The 16106-nt window shown below is 37.8% G+C and overlaps 1 non-coding gene across 1 annotated transcript; it reads right to left on the bottom strand.

Moving 5' to 3' along the window:
• Window positions 1–2617: 2617 nt before the first annotated feature.
• On the bottom strand, window positions 2618–2725 carry LOC148571774 (small nucleolar RNA R71). The gene has a single exon (XR_015880319.1). It is a non-coding gene; the product is annotated as a small nucleolar RNA R71 (small nucleolar RNA).
• Between the last annotated feature and the right edge of the window lie 13381 nt (window positions 2726–16106).

The raw sequence follows: 16106 nt of genomic DNA, 5'->3' as shown, positions 1-16106 counted from the left end.
CGAAAGCATCTCTATACGCTTATCTGAAATTCTCACCAATGAATTACATAAGTACCACTATCCTATTTTATATTTTATTTAATTTTCATCCACTATAATTTCTTAAAACTATTTAAATCTACCTAACTGAGATTTACAAGGTGACCATAGCTTGCTTCAAGCCGACAATCTCCGTGGGATCGACCCTTACTCACGTAAGGTTTATTACTTGGACGACCCAATGCACTTGCTGGTTAGCTGTACAAAGTTGTGAAACAGATATAAGATCATGAACGTGCGTATTGAGTTTTTAGCGCCGTTACCAAGGAATGGAATGATCACGATTTCACACACCAAGTTTTTGTGAAACATAAGTACAACTTTCTTTTCATTTTCTTTTCACAAAAAATTTGTTTTCAAAAATCTTTCAAAAAAAAAATTTCTTTTCCTTTTGTTTTCAAAAATTATTCTAAATTTTTAAGAATGAATTCTAAAGTTTCAAATTGGTATGCTGAAGTTTGGCTGGCCATCAAGCTTTAGACCAACCTGGTATGATTCATGGGATTTTGATTGAGGACTTTGAATTCATTACTTCCTTTTTCCTACATGTTTTTGAAAAAAGTAAAATAAAATACAAAAAATAAAAAAAATAAAAATATACAAAAATACCAAAAAAAAATTCATAAAATCATACAATCAAAAATATTATTGTGTTTCTTGTTTGAGTCTAGAGTCAATTTTTAAGTTTGGTGTCAATTGCATTTTTTCTAAAAAATTTATGCATTTTTCGAAAATTCATGCATTCATAGTGTTCTTCATGATCTTCAAGTTGTTCTTGGTAAGTCTTCTTGTTTGATCTTCATATTTTCTTGTTTTGTGTCTTTTCTTGTTTTTCATATGCATTTTTAATTTGTTAGTTTCTGAAGTTTGAAAATTTCTAAGTTTGGTGTCTTGCATGTTTTTCTTTCATTAAAAATTTAAAAAAAAAAGTCTTGATGTTCATCTTGATCTTCAAAGTGTTCTTAGTGTTCATCTTGACATTCATAGTGTTCTTGCATGCATCACGTGTTTTGATTCATAATTTTCATGTTGTGAGTCATTTTTTATGTTTTTCTCTTTCTTCATTAAAAATTCAAAAATAAAAAAAATATCTTTCCCTTTTTCACTCATAAATTTTCGAAAATTTGAGTTGACTTTTTTAAAACTTTTTAAAATTTAGTTGTTTCTTATGAGTCAAATCAAATTTTCAATTTAAAAATCTTATCTTTTTCAAAATCTTTTTCAAAAATCATATCTTTTTCATTTTTCTTATTTATTTTCAAAAATTTTAAAAATATTTTTCAAGAATATTTTTCTTAATTTTATATCATATTTTCAAAAATATCATCAACAATTAATGTTTTTGTTCAAAAATTTCAAGTTTGTTACTTACTTGTTAAGAAAGATTCAAACTTTAAGTTCTAGAATCATATCTTGTGATTTCTTGTGAATCAAGTCATTAATTGTGATTTTAAAAATCAAATCTTTTTCAAAACTAATTTCAATCATATCTTTTCAAAAATATCTTTTTATCTTATCTTTTTCCAAATTATATCTTTTTAATCATACCTTTTCATATAATATCTTTTTCAAATATCTTTTCTAACTTCTTATCTTCTTATCTTTTAAAAATTGATTTTCAAAATTTGTTTCAACTAACTAATTAACTTTTTGTTTGTTTCTTATCTCTTTCAAAACTACCTAACTAACTATCCCTCTCTAATTTTTGAAAATATCTCCCTCTTTTTCAAAAAAAATCTTTTTAGTTAATTAATTGTGTAAATTTTAATTTTAATTTTAATTCTCCTTTAATTTTCGAAAATCATCAACTTCTTTTCAAAAATTAATTTTCAAAATTTCCTCTCCCTCATCTCCTTCTATTTATTTATTCATCTACTAACACTTCTCCTCACCTCATATCTCTGCTCCTATCCTCACCCTTGTGTTTGGATTATTCATTCTTCTTCACTCTTATTCCCTTTCTTCTTCTACTCACACAAAGGAACCTCTCTCTACTGAGGCAAAGAGGATCCCTATTATTATTTTCTGTTCCCTTCTTTTTCATATGAGCAGGAGCAAGGACAAGAACATTCTTGTTGAAGCAGACCCTGAACCTGAAAGGACTCTGAAGAGGAAACTAAGAGAAGCTAAATTACAACAATCCAGAGACAACCTTACAGAAATTTTCGAAAAAGAAGAGGAGATGGCAGCCGAAAATAATAATAATGCAAGGAAGATGCTTGGTGACTTTACTGCACCAAATTCCAATTCACATAGAAGAAGCATCTCCATCCCTACCATTGGAGCAAACAATTTTGAGTTTAAACCTCAATTAGTTTCTCTGATGCAACAAAACTGCAAGTTTCATGGACTTCCATCTGAAGATCCCTTTCAATTCTTAACTGAATTCTTGCAGATCTATGATACTGTTAAGACTAATGGAGTAGATCCTGAAGTCTACAGGCTCATGCTTTTCCCTTTTGCTGTGAGAGACAGAGCTAGAATATGGTTGGATTCTCAACCTAAAGATAGCCTGAACTCTTGGGATAAGCTGGTCACGGCTTTCTTAGCCAAGTTCTTTCCTCCTCAAAACCTAAGTAAGCTTAGAGTAGATGTTCAAACCTTCAGACAAAAAGAAGGTGAATCCCTCTATGAAGCTTGGGAGAGATACAAGGAACTGACTAAAAAGTGTCCTTCTGACATGCTTTCAGAATGGACCATCCTGAATATATTCTATGATGGTCTGTCTGAATTAGCTAAAATGTCATTGGATACTTCTGCAGGTGGATCCATTCACCTAAAGAAAACACCTGCAGAAGCTCAAGAACTCATTGACATGGTTGCTAATAACCAGTTCATATACACTTCTGAGAGGAATCCTGTGAGTAATGGGACGCCTCAGAAGAAGGGAGTTCTTGAAATTGATACTCTGAATGCCATATTGGCTCAAAATAAAATATTGACTCAGAAAGTCAATATGATTTCTCAGAGTCTGAATGGAATGCAAGCTGCATCCTACAGTACTCAAGAAGCATCTTCTGAAGAAGAAGCTTATGATCCTGAGAACCCTGCAATAGCAGAGGTGAATTATATGGGTGAACCATATGGAAACACCTATAACCCCTCATGGAGAAATCACCCAAATTTCTCATGGAAGGATCAACAAAAGCCTCAACAAAGCTTTAATAATGGTGGAAGAAACAGGTTTAACAGTAGTAAACCTTTTCCATCATCCACTCAGCAACAGACAGAGAATTCTGAGCAGAATTCATCTAGCTTAGCAAATTTAGTCTCTGATCTATCTAAGGCCACTCTGAGTTTCATGAATGAAACAAGGTCATCCATTAGAAATTTGGAAGCACAAGTGGGCCAGCTGAGTAAAAGGATCACTGAAATCTCTCCTAGTACTCTCCCAAGCAATACAGAAGAAAATCCAAAAGGAGAGTGCAAGGCCATTGAATTGACCATCATGGCCGAACCCACAAGAGAGGAGAAGGACGTGAATCCCAGTGAGGAAGACCTCCTGGGATGTCCAGTGATCAATAAGGAGTTTCCCTTTGAGGAACCAGAAGAATTTGAGGCTCATTTAGAGACCATAGAGATTCCATTGAACCTCCTTATGCCCTTCATGAGCTCTGATGAGTATTATTCTTCTGAAGAGAATGAGGATGTTACTGAAGAGCAAGCTATCAAGTTCCTTGGTGCAATCATGAAGCTGAATGCCAATTTATTTGGTAATGAGACTTGGGGAGATGAACCCCCTTGTTCACTTATGAATTAAATGCATTGGATCAACTGAGATTACCTAAGAAGAAACAGGATCCTGGAAAGTTCCTAATACCTTGCACCATAGGCACCATGACCTTTGAGAAGGCTCTATGTGACCTTGGGTCAGGGATAAACCTCATGCCACTCTCTGTAATGGAGAAACTGGGAATCTTTGCGGTGCAAGCTGCCAGAATCTCATTAGAGATGGCAGACAACTCAAGAAAAGAGGCTTATGGACAAGTAGAGGACGTGTTAGTAAAGGTTGAAGGCCTTTACATCCCTGCTGATTTCATAATCCTAGACACTGGGAAGGATAAGAATGAATCCATCATCCTTGGAAGACCCTTCCTAGCCACAGCAAGAGCTGTGATTGAGGTAGACAGAGGAGAATTGATCCTTCAACTGAATGAGGATAACCTTGTGTTTAAAATTCAAGGATCTCCTTCTGTAACCATGGAGAGGAAGCATGAAAAGCTTCTCTCAGTACAGAGTCAAACAAAGCCCCCACAATCAAACTCTAAGTTTGGTGTTGGGAGGCCTCAGCCAAACTCTAAGTTTGGTGTTGAACTCCCATATCCAAACTCTAAGTTTGGTGTTGGGAGTCTATAAAATTGACATGATCACCTGTGTGGCTCCATTAGAGCCCACTGTCAAGCTATTGACATTAAAAAAGCGCTTGTTGGGAGGCAACCCAATTTTTATTTATCTAATTTTATTTTTATTTTTATTATTCTTTCATGTTTTATTAGGTTCATGATCATGTGGAGTCACAAAATAAATAGAAAAATCAAAAACAGAATCAAAAACAGCAGAAGAAAAATCACACCCTGGAGGAAGGGCTTACTGGCGTTTAAACGCCAGTAAGGAGCATCTGGCTGGCATTCAACGCCAAAACAGAGCATGGATCTGGCGTTGAATGCCAGAAACAAGCAACATCCTGGCGTTCAGACGCCAGGAATGCACACTGAGGAAAGCTGGCGCTGAACGCCAGAAACAAGCATAGAACTGGCGTTCAACGCCAGAAACATGCTACATCTGGGTGTTGAACGCCCAGAACAAGCATCAATTCGGCGTTTAAACGCCAGAATTGCATGCAAAGGCATTTTACATGCCTCAAGGGTGCAGGGATGTAAATCCTTGATACCTAAGGATCTGTGGACCCCACAGGATCATGTCAGCATCTGTGAACCCCACAGGATTCCCACCTACCTCCACTCATACTCTCCCCTCTTCTCATTCATCCTCTCTTCCCAATAAACACCCTTCCCCAAAACCCTTCACCAATCACCTCAATCTCTCTTCCCTATCACCACCTACCGCCACTCACATCCATCCACTCTTCCCCATAAACCCCACCTACCTTCAAAATTCAAAATCACTATCCCACCCAAACCTACCCCATATGGCCAAACCTTAACCCCTCTCCCTCCACTATATAAACCTCTCCATTCTTCTTCATTCTCACACAACACAATCCTCTCATCCCCTTCTTGGCCGAAACACAACCCTCTCTCCCTCTCTTCTATATCTTCTTCTTCTTCTTTTTTTCTTTCTTCTCGTGCTCGAGGGCGAGCAATATTTTAAGTTTGGTGTGGTAAAAGCATAAGCTTTTTGTTTTTCCATTACCATTGATGGCACCTAAGACCGGAGAATCCTCTAGAAAAGGGAAAGGGAAGACAAAAGCTTCCACCTCCGAGTCATGGGAGATGGAAAGATTCATCTCCAAAGCCCATCAAGACCACTTCTATGATGTTGTGGCCAAGAAGAAGGTGATCCCCGAGGTCCCTTTCAAACTCAAGAAAAATGAGCATCCGGAGATCCGACATGAGATCCAAAGAAGAGGTTGGGAAGTTCTAACAAACCCCATCCAACAAGTCGGAATTCTAATGGTTCAAGAGTTCTATGCTAACGCATGGATCACTAGAAACCATGATCAAAGTAAGAACCCGAACCCAAAGAATTATCTCACAATGGTTCGGGGGAAATACTTAGATTTTAGTCCGAAAAATGTGAGGTTGGCGTTCAACTTGCCAATGATGGAAGAGAACGCACGCCCCTACACAAGAAGAGTCAACTTTGATCAAAGGTTGGACCAAGTCCTCATGGACAAATGTGTGGAAGGAGCTCAATAGAAGATTGACTCAAAAGGCAAACCGGTTCAACTGAGAAGACTGGACCTTAAGCCTGTAGCTAGAGGATGGTTGGAGTTTATTCAACGCTCAATCATTCCCACTAGCAACCGATCTGAAGTTACTATAGACTGGGCCATCATGATCCATAGCATCATGATTGGGGAGGAAGTGGAGGTTCATGAGATTATACCTCAAGAACTCTACAAGGTGGCTGACAAGTCCTCCACTATGGCAAGGTTAGCCTTTCCTCACCTCATTTGCCACCTATGCAATTCGGCTGGGATTGACATAGAGGAAAATATCCTCATTGAAGAGGACAAGCCCATCATTAAGAAAAGGATGGAGCAAACAAGAGAGCCTATTCATGGATCTCAAGAGACGCATGAAGAAGCTCATCACCAAGAAACCCCTGAGATGCCTCAAGGGATGCACTTTCCTCCACAGAATTTTTGGGAGCAAATCAACACCTCCCTAGGAGAATTAAGTTCCAACATGGGACAATTAAGGGTGGAACATCAAGAGCACTCCATCATCCTTCATGAAATTAGAGAAGATCAAAGAGCAATGAGGGAGGAGCAACAAAGACAAGGAAGAGACATAGAAGAGCTCAAGGACATCATTGGTTCCTCAAGAAGGAAACGCCACCATCACTAAGGTGGACTCATTCCTTGTTCTTAAATTTTCTGTTTTTTGTTTTCTTATGTTAAATGTTTATCTATGTTTGTGTCTTTATTACATGATCATTAGTGTCTAAGTGTCTACGCCTTAAAGTAGTGAATATGAATCCATCACCTCTCTTAAATGAAAAATGTTTTAAAAACAAAAGAACAAGAAGTACATGGTTTCGAATTTATCCTTGAACTTAGTCTAATTATATTGATATGGTGACAATACTTTTTGTTTTCTGAATGAATGCTTGAACAGTGCATATGTCTTTTGAAGTTGTTGTTTATGAATGTTAAATATGTTGGCTCTTGAAAGAATGATGACAAGGAGACATGTTATTTGATAATCTAAAAAATCATAAAAATGATTCTTGAAGCAAGAAAAAGCAGTGAATACAGAAAGCTTACGAAAAAAAAAAGAGAAAAATGGCGAAAAAATATAATAGAAAGAAAAAGAAAAAGCAAGCAGAAAAAGCCAAAAGCTCTTAAAACCAAAAGGCAAGAGCAAAAAGCCAATAACCCTTAAAACCAAAAGGCAAGGGTAAATAAAAAAGATACCAAGCTGTCCCTAACCATGTGCTTGTGGCGTGAAGGTGTCAAGTGAAAACTTGAGACTGAGCGGTTAAAGTCAAGGTCCAAAGCAAAAGAAGAGTGTGCTTAAGAACTCTGGACACCTCTAATTGGGGACTTTAGCAAAGCTGAGTCACAATCTGAAAAGGTTCACCCAGTTATGTGTCTGTGGCATTTATGTATCCAGTGGTAATACTGGAAAACAAAGTGCTTAGGACCACGGCCAAGAATCATAAAGTAGCTGTGTTCAAGAATCAACATACTGAACTAAGAGAATCAATAACACTATCTGAACTCTAAGTTCCTATAGATGCCAATCATTCTGAACTTCACTGTATAAAGTGAGATGCCAAAACTATTCAAGAGGCAAAAAGCCACAAGTCCTGCTCATTTGATTGGAGCTATGTTTCATTGATATTTTGGAATTTATAGTATATTCTCTTCTTTTTATCCTATTTGATTTTCAGTTGCTTGGGGACAAGCAACAATTTAAGTTTGGTGGTGTGATGAGCGGATAATTAATACGCTTTTTGGCATTGTTTTTAGTAGGATCTAGTTACTTTTAGGGATTTTTTATTAGTTTTTATGTTAAATTCACATTTCTGGACTTTACTATGAGTTTGTGTGTTTTTCTATGATTTCAGGTATTTTCTGGCTGAAATTGAGGGACTTGAGCAAAAATCAGATTCAGAGGTTGAAGAAGGACTGCTGATGCTGTTGGATTCTGACCTCCCTGCACTCAAAGTGGATTTTCTGGAGCTACAAAACTCCAAATGGCACGCTTCCAATTGCGTTGAAAAGTAGACATCCAGGAATTTCCAGAAATATATAATAGTTTATACTTTGAATAAGGATTGATGACGTAAACTGGCGTTCAACGCCAGTTCCATGCTGCAGTCTGGCGTCCAGCGCCAGAAACAAGTTGCAAAGTGGAGTTCAACGCCAGAAACATGTTAGAAACTGGCGTTCAACTCCAAGAATGACCTCTTCACGTGTAAACTTCAAGCTCAGCCCAAGCACACACCAAGTGGGCCCCGGAAGTGGATTTCTGCATCATTTACTCATTTCTGTAAACCCTAGTAACTACTTTAGTATAAATAGGACTTTTTATCATCTTCGGAAAAATCTTTTGATTAGTTTTATGCTATCTTTAGTTTCATCTTTAGATCATGTTTGGGGGCTGGCCATTCGGCCATGCCTGAACCTTTCACTTATGTATTTTTCCACGGTAGAGTTTCTACACACCATAGATTAAGGTGTGGAGCTCTGCTGTTCCTCAAAAATTAATGCAAAGTACTACTGTTTTTCTATTCAATTCAACTTATTCCGCTTCTTAGATATTCATTCGCACTTCAACATGAATGTGATGATTGTGACAAAGTCATCATCATTCCCCTATGAACGTGTGCCTGACAACTACTTCCGTTCTACCTTTGATTGAATGGATATCTCTTGGATATCTAATACAGGGGACCGAGTCCGAGTTATTAGCGTCTTCGTGGTATAAGTTAGAACCCATGGATGGCCATTCCTGAGATCTGGAAAGTCTAAACCTTGTCTGTGGTATTCCGAGTAGGATCTGGGAAGGGATGGCTGTGACGAGCTTCAAACTCGCAAGTGCTGGGCGTAGTGACAGACGCAAAAAGATAGTAAATCCTATTCCGGTATGATCGAGAACCGACAGATGATTAGCCATGCAGTGACAGCGCATTGGACCATTTTCATAGGAGGATAGGATTTAGCCATTGACAACGGTGATGCCCTACATAAAGCTTGCCATGGAAAGGAGTAGGATTGATTGGATGAAGACAGCAGGAAAGCAGATATCAGAGGAACGAAAGCATCTCTATACGCTTATCTGAAATTCTCACCAATGAATTACATAAGTACCACTATCCTATTTTATATTTTATTTAATTTTCATCCACTATAATTTCTTAAAACTATTTGAATCTGCCTAATTGAGATTTACAAGGTGATCATAGCTTGCTTCAAGCCGACAATCTCCGTGGGATCGACCCTTACTCACGTAAGGTTTATTACTTGGACGACCCAGTGCACTTGCTGGTTAGTTGTACGAAGTTGTGAAACAGATATAAGATCATGAACGTGCGTATTGAGTTTTTAGCGCCGTTACCAAGGAATGGAATGATCACGATTTCGCACACCAGTATTCACAAAAGTGAAGCATGAAAAATTCAAAATCAAGTAGCAAAATATAACCTCAACAATAGAATCCAATAATGAATATCTAAAAACATTCAGGCTAACATAGCATTTAGGCAATAAGAGGCAGCAATGTGTAGTAAACAAAATCAATAATCCAACACTTATAATGAAAAGATAGAAAATAAAATGAAAACTAAACTAAAACCAACTAACTAACTAACTAATTAACTAACTAAAATAAATGGTTGTCAATGGTGTTTGGGAGTGTTAGATGAGGGGTAGAAGAAGAGAAGAAGAAAGGGGAAGGAAAGAAATGGAAAGAGGAGAAGAAAAGAGATGTGTTGAAGGAAGGACATCCGCGCGTACGCACGCATGGCGCACGCGCAGATGGCTTATTTCGAGAGTGGCGCGTACGCGTCATGTGCGTATACGCGCGAGTCGGTTTGTGCCTCGGACACAGTGCGCGCTCAACACTCGCACAACTCTCGGGTCAATGTATGGAGGAATGAAGTTCTGGGATCCACGCGTGTGCGTACGAATTGGCGAAAATGCTTGATGTACGCGTACGCGCGTAGTGCGCGTAGCGCGGATGGTGCTCTTTTTTTTTCAAAATTTTTTCTATGTTTTTGCACCAATCCAAGCATTCCAAACCTCCAAATAACTAGCAAAACACCATAAAACCTTATTTAACATACTAAACAACCAAATAAACTCAACAAACCAACAAAACATGAAATTAAACTAATTCTACCAATATGTACAAAAAGAAAAAATGAAAAGATGTTACCATGGTGGGGTGTCTCCAACCTAGCACTTTTGTTTATTGTCCTTAAATTGGACTTATAGGGAGCTCCTCTCAAGGTGGCTTGTGCTTGAAGCTATCCTTGAACTCCCACCAATGCTTGGTTCTCCATTGTGCCCCAAGATTTCTTATTTGTTGCACCAAGTGTTGATGGAGTTCTTCACAAGCTTGGAGCTCCCAAAGTCGATCCTCTTTTTGTAATCCAGGATCCCACACTTTATTTTCACACCCGTCTTGAAGTTGATCATCATTATTAGTCCAACCGGGTGGTGAACAAGGTGAATTCTCTATAAAGTGACCAACAATCCTTCTAGACCCATCTAGGTGAGCACTACTCCAACCTTTATATTCAACTCTTGAAGTGTCAACCATAATGAGCCTTGATTTGTAACGCCAACCACGAAATATCCTTCTTTTACGCTTCATCCCACAAAGCATCCTGAGTTGGCCATCCGTTTCAAGCAAACCATATTCAAGTGGGATAATAAAGCTAATAGAAATGAGTTTCACCCACTCAAATGAATGTGTAGATGGCAACCTAGGCAAAGGTGATTCAAGGGTCTTGACAAAGCGTATTCAATTCCCATCTTCCTTTTTCTAAGGACTTCCACCTCTTTACAAGATTTCTCAAATGTAATCCTTTGTTCAACAATACCACCTAAGCCTTTTCCCTTACTCAAATCATAAATGGGAGGATGAGAGAGATTTACCTCCACATTGCTTTCAAATCCAACGGGAGAAGGTTCTTCATGATCAAAGGATTCTTCACCACTAAGACTTGATGCTTGATCTTCCTCACCAAGGGGACTCAATTCTTGCTCTATCCCATCCAAGTCTTCATATAGAATATGCCTTGGAAGGTGTGCACTTTCCTTCCTAGCATCAATTTCAATCATCTTGGAGGGGTTTTCTTCAATTCTAGATTCCCATGGAGGCTCCGCATCTCCTAAGTCTTCAACCACTTCTTCCTCTTCTTCAACAATTGTAGCTTCCTCCAATTGTTCCAATACAAAGTAACTTCCCTTATTCTCCAACAATCTCTCCTTCATGCTATGTTCTTCATTTGATTCTCCACATGTAGCCATGTGAGTTCCTTGAGTATTTAAGCATTGGAATGCCAACCAGTTTACCACCTCATCCAAGGCGGCCGTGAATTGTTCTATATCCCTTTTCATCTCCTCTTGTCCTTGAACAAGAACATCAAGGATATCATCCATTGGAAGTTGGGGTGGATGGAAGGGTTCATCAATTTGGGGGAAGGATTCATAGTAGGAAGATAGTTCTTCTTGGTATAGTTGTGGTGGTTCAATATTTTCTATTCTTTCCACTTGTTGCACAACGCACTCCATGGTTGCTTGAAATTGATCCAATATTTGCTTGAGACGATTCCGTGACTCTTGTTCCTCTTGGATAATATGATTAAGATCATATGGCTCTTGGATTGATGGACATGAGTAATCTTCCATGGGAGGTTGTGGTGGAAAGAAGAATTCATCTTGGTAATAATATGGAGGGGGTGGCTCTTGGAAGTGGTGATGTTGGAATGGTGGTGACTCTATATGTGGTTCATATGGCTCATATGGTTGTTGTAATGGTGGATATGGATGAGGGTCATATGAAGGTGGTTGGTGAAAAGAGGCTTGTGAGTATGGTAGGTGGCTATGTTGAGGGTATGGTTCATAGGTGTATGGTGGTGGTTCTTGAAAGTCACAAGGGGACTCACCATAACCATTGGATTGGTATGCATCATAGAATGGCTCTTCTTCATAGTGCATAGGTAGAGGTTGTTGCCATGAAGATTGATCATATGCATATGGCTCCTCCCACCTTTGATTATCCCATCCTTGATACACTTCTTCATTGTAGCTTCCATTTCCTACAACATAGTTGTAATCACACTCTTAGCCAAAGTGAGAATTCATAATAAAAAGAGAAAATAAGAGACAAAAGCTAATAAGAAATAATGAAACAAATTCCTAAAACTAGCAAAAACTAACAAGCATTCCAAAAATCAAGCTATTCACAATTTTCACATATATACAATAACCAATAACACGATACCATTGCAATTCCCCGGCAATGGCGCCATTTTGATGAATAGACTTTTATGTGGTTTAGAATTCACAATAAATTCTCGTTGTAAGTATAGTTTCTAAACCAACAATAATCCTTTCATACAAAAATTTGTTTCTCACTAGTACAAACCCCTAAATTTATAAACCGAAGTATTGAACCTCGGGTCGTTCTCGTTAGGAATTACAATAGAGTGTTCTTGTTATTGGTTATGGGTCGTATATTGGGGTTTTTTGAGATAGGAGACAAGAAATGTAAAATGCAATGAAAATAAACTAGCAACTAACAAAACTCTTGGCAAGATATGAGAACTAGAAGTCATATCCTAGTTATCATCCTCAATTGTGACCACAAATTGTCCATTGCTACCACTTAGTTAACCTCTAACCATGGAGGAAAGTCAAGTGGATGAATTCACTTGATTCCACAAGTCCTAGCCAACTCCCAAGGAAAAGACTAGCTTTAGTGGTATCCAAATCAATTAGCAACTTCTAATTATCAATCAACAAAGGAATTAGATAACTCAAGCATCACTAATTACTCTACCAAAGCCAAGAGCACTAAAATCTACTCTAAAATCCAACCAAGCATTTTATCAAACACTTAGAAGGTATAAAAGGAAAGCATAGTAAAAAGTGCAAGAAAAGTAAATCTACACTACTCAATTGCAAGAAATTAAACAACAACAAATCAAATGAACAATAAAGGAACATGAAAACCTAAATTGCATTGAAATGAAAATAGAAGAAACAAAAGTGCATGAACATAAAAGTAGAGAATCACAAGAATGAAATACAAAATTAGAGAGAGGAGAAGAAGAGAAACTAGAAATTGTAAAGGAAAAATAAATCAAAGCATGAATTAAACATAGATCTAAGGAATTCTAATCAAGATCTAAAACCTAATCCTAATTCTAATCCTAGAGAGAAGTGAGAGCTTCTCTCTCTAAAACAACCTAAACTAAACTAATAATCAAAAGTATCTAAAGTATGTTGATTTCCCTTTAATCCTTGGCTTAAATAGCATCAGAAATGAGTTGGATTGGGCCCACAAGACTTCTAAAATCGCTGGCCACGAGTTGCATTAAGTGAAGCATGTGCCACCATCGGCGCGTCCGCGCACTGTGCGCAAAAGAAACTATGACAAATCTTATATCATTTCGAAGCCCCGGATGTTAGCTTTCCAACGCAACTGGAACCGCATCATTTGGACCTCTGTAACTCAAGTTATGGTCATTTAAGTGCAAAGAGGTCGGCTTGACAGCTTTTGCGATTCCTTCATTTCTTCATGAGTTCTCCATTTTTACATGCTTTTCCTTCATTCCCTTGATTTAATCTTTGCCTCCTAAATCTGAAATCACTTAACAAATATATCAAGGCATTTAATGGAATCAAAGGTAAGTTAAGATTAAACAATTAAGGACCTAAAAAGCATGTTTTCACTCTAAAGCACAATTAAAGGAGAATTTACAAAACCATGCTATTTCATTGGATAAATGTGGAAAAAGATGATAAAATTCCCCTAAAATCAATACAAGATAAACCCTAAATATGGGGTTTATCAATACTCTTGGTTATTTTGTATTGGATTTAATATTTGATCTTGTAAATTCATTGTTGGTTCAGACTATGCTACCAACGAATTGATTCTTGTTTTGATCGATTCCGAACTGACATAAAAATCTCACTATCAGTGAGCCCCGTCCAAGTGGTTCCCAAGAAGGGAGGCATCACTGTAGTGCCCAATAAAAGGAATGAACTCATCCCTACAAGAACTGTCATAGATGGAGGATGTGTATCGACTACAGAAAGCTTAATGAGGCCACAAGAAAAGACCACTTCCCCCTCCCTTTCATGGATCATATGCTAGAAAGGCTTGCAGGGCATGCATATTATTGCTTCTTGGATGGCGATTCAGGATACAATCAGATAGTAGTTGACCCAAGAGACCAGGAGAAAACATCCTTCACTTGTCCATATGGAGTATTTGCTTATAGACGCATGCCATTTGGATTGTGTAATGCACCTGCTACTTTCCAAAGATGCATGCTGTCTATCTTTTCAGACATGATTGAAAAATTCATTGAAGTCTTTATGGACGACTTTTCAGTATTTGGGGATTCTTTCCCTAATTGCCTACATCACCTTGCCTTGGTGCTAAAGAGATGCCAAGAGACTAACCTAGTTTTAAACTGGGAGAAATGTCATTTTATGGTGATAGAAGGAATAGTCCTTGGTCATAAAATCTCTAACAAAAGCATAGAGGTAGACAAAGCTAAGGTAGAATTAATTGAGAAATTACCTCTACCTAGTAATGTCAAGGCAATTAGGAGTTTCCTAGGACATGTTGGATTTTACAGAAGGTTTATCAGAGACTTTTCGAAAATTGCCAAACCCTTGAGTAACTTACTTATCTCTGATGCACTTTTTGTATTTGATCAAAAATGCATGCTGGCTTTTGAAACTCTGAAAAGAAAACTTTCCTCAGCACCTATCATTGCACTACCTGATTGGGATTTGCCTTTCGAGTTGATGTGTGATGCATCAGACCTTGCTATTGGGGCAGTGTTAGGACAGAGGAAAGAAAATTTAGTGCATGTTATATACTATGCCAGCAAAATCCTAAATGAAACCCAAAGGAAATACACAACCACTGAAAAGGAACTACTGGCAATAGTGTTTGCATTTGATAAATTTAGAACATATCTCATTGGATCCAAAGTGATTGGTTTCACTGATCATGCAGCATTAAAATATTTACTTGCCAAGCAAGAATCAAAACCAAGGTTGATAAGGTGGATCTTGTTGCTGAAGGCGTTCAACATTGAGATTAAAGATAAGAAAGAAGTGAAGAACAAGGTAGCAGATCATCTGTCAAGGATTCCTTGTGATAAAGGAAACACACATAGCCTGAATGTAAATGAATGTTTTCCTGATGAGCAACTGATGTTGGTCTAAAAGGCACCATAGTTCGCAGACATTGCAAATTTTAAAGCCACTGGGGAAGTACCTCCAGAATTCAACAAACATCAAAAGAGGAAGCTTATTAATGATGGTAAGTATTTAATTTGGGGTGAACCATACCTTTTCAAGAAATGTGCAGATGGAATACTTAGAAGATGCATTTCAGAAGAAGAAGGATGGGAAGTCTTATGGAATTGTCATGGTTCTTGCTATGGAGGACACTTTAGAGGAGAAAAGACTACAACCAAAGTACTACAGTGTGGATTCTTTTGGCCAACTATCTTCAATGATGCAAAAGAACTGGTACAGTACTGCAATGAATGCCAAAGAGCAAGGAACCTACCCAAAAGAAATGAAATGCCACAACAATTCATTTTAGAGCTTGAATTATTTGATGTATGGGGGATTGATTTTATGGGACCATTTCCAACCTCATACTCAAATAAATATATCTTGGTGGCAGTGGACTATGTATCAAAATGGGTAGAAGCCATTGCAACTCCAATAAATGATAATAAGGTGGTAATGAATTTTCTCAAAAATAACATTTTCAGCCGATTTGGGGTGCCTAGAGCTCTTATCAGTGATTGAGGAAGCCATTTTTGTAACAGACCATTAGAGAATCTCCTCATGAGATATGGAGTAAAGCATAAGGTTGCCACACCTTATCACCCCCAAATAAGTGGGCAAACAGAGCTATCCAACAGAGAGCTAAAAAGAATCATAGAAAAGACTGGTCAAAGAAGTTGGATGATGCTCTTTGGGCATATAGGACAGCCTTCAAGACACCAACTGGGATGTTACCATATCAATTTGTGTATGAAAAGGCTTGTCATCTACCATTGGAGCTTGAACACAAAGCATTCTGGGCCCTCAAACTACTAAACTTTGATAACAATGCTGCTGGTGAAAGGAGGCTTTTGCAACTGCAAAAATTGGAAGAATT

This window comes from Arachis ipaensis, chromosome B3 (assembly GCF_059453495.1).
Source record: "Arachis ipaensis isolate K30076 ecotype BB chromosome B3, ASM5945349v1, whole genome shotgun sequence".
Lineage (NCBI taxonomy): Eukaryota > Viridiplantae > Streptophyta > Magnoliopsida > Fabales > Fabaceae > Arachis > Arachis ipaensis.
This window is presented reverse-complemented; position numbering and strand designations above follow the sequence as displayed.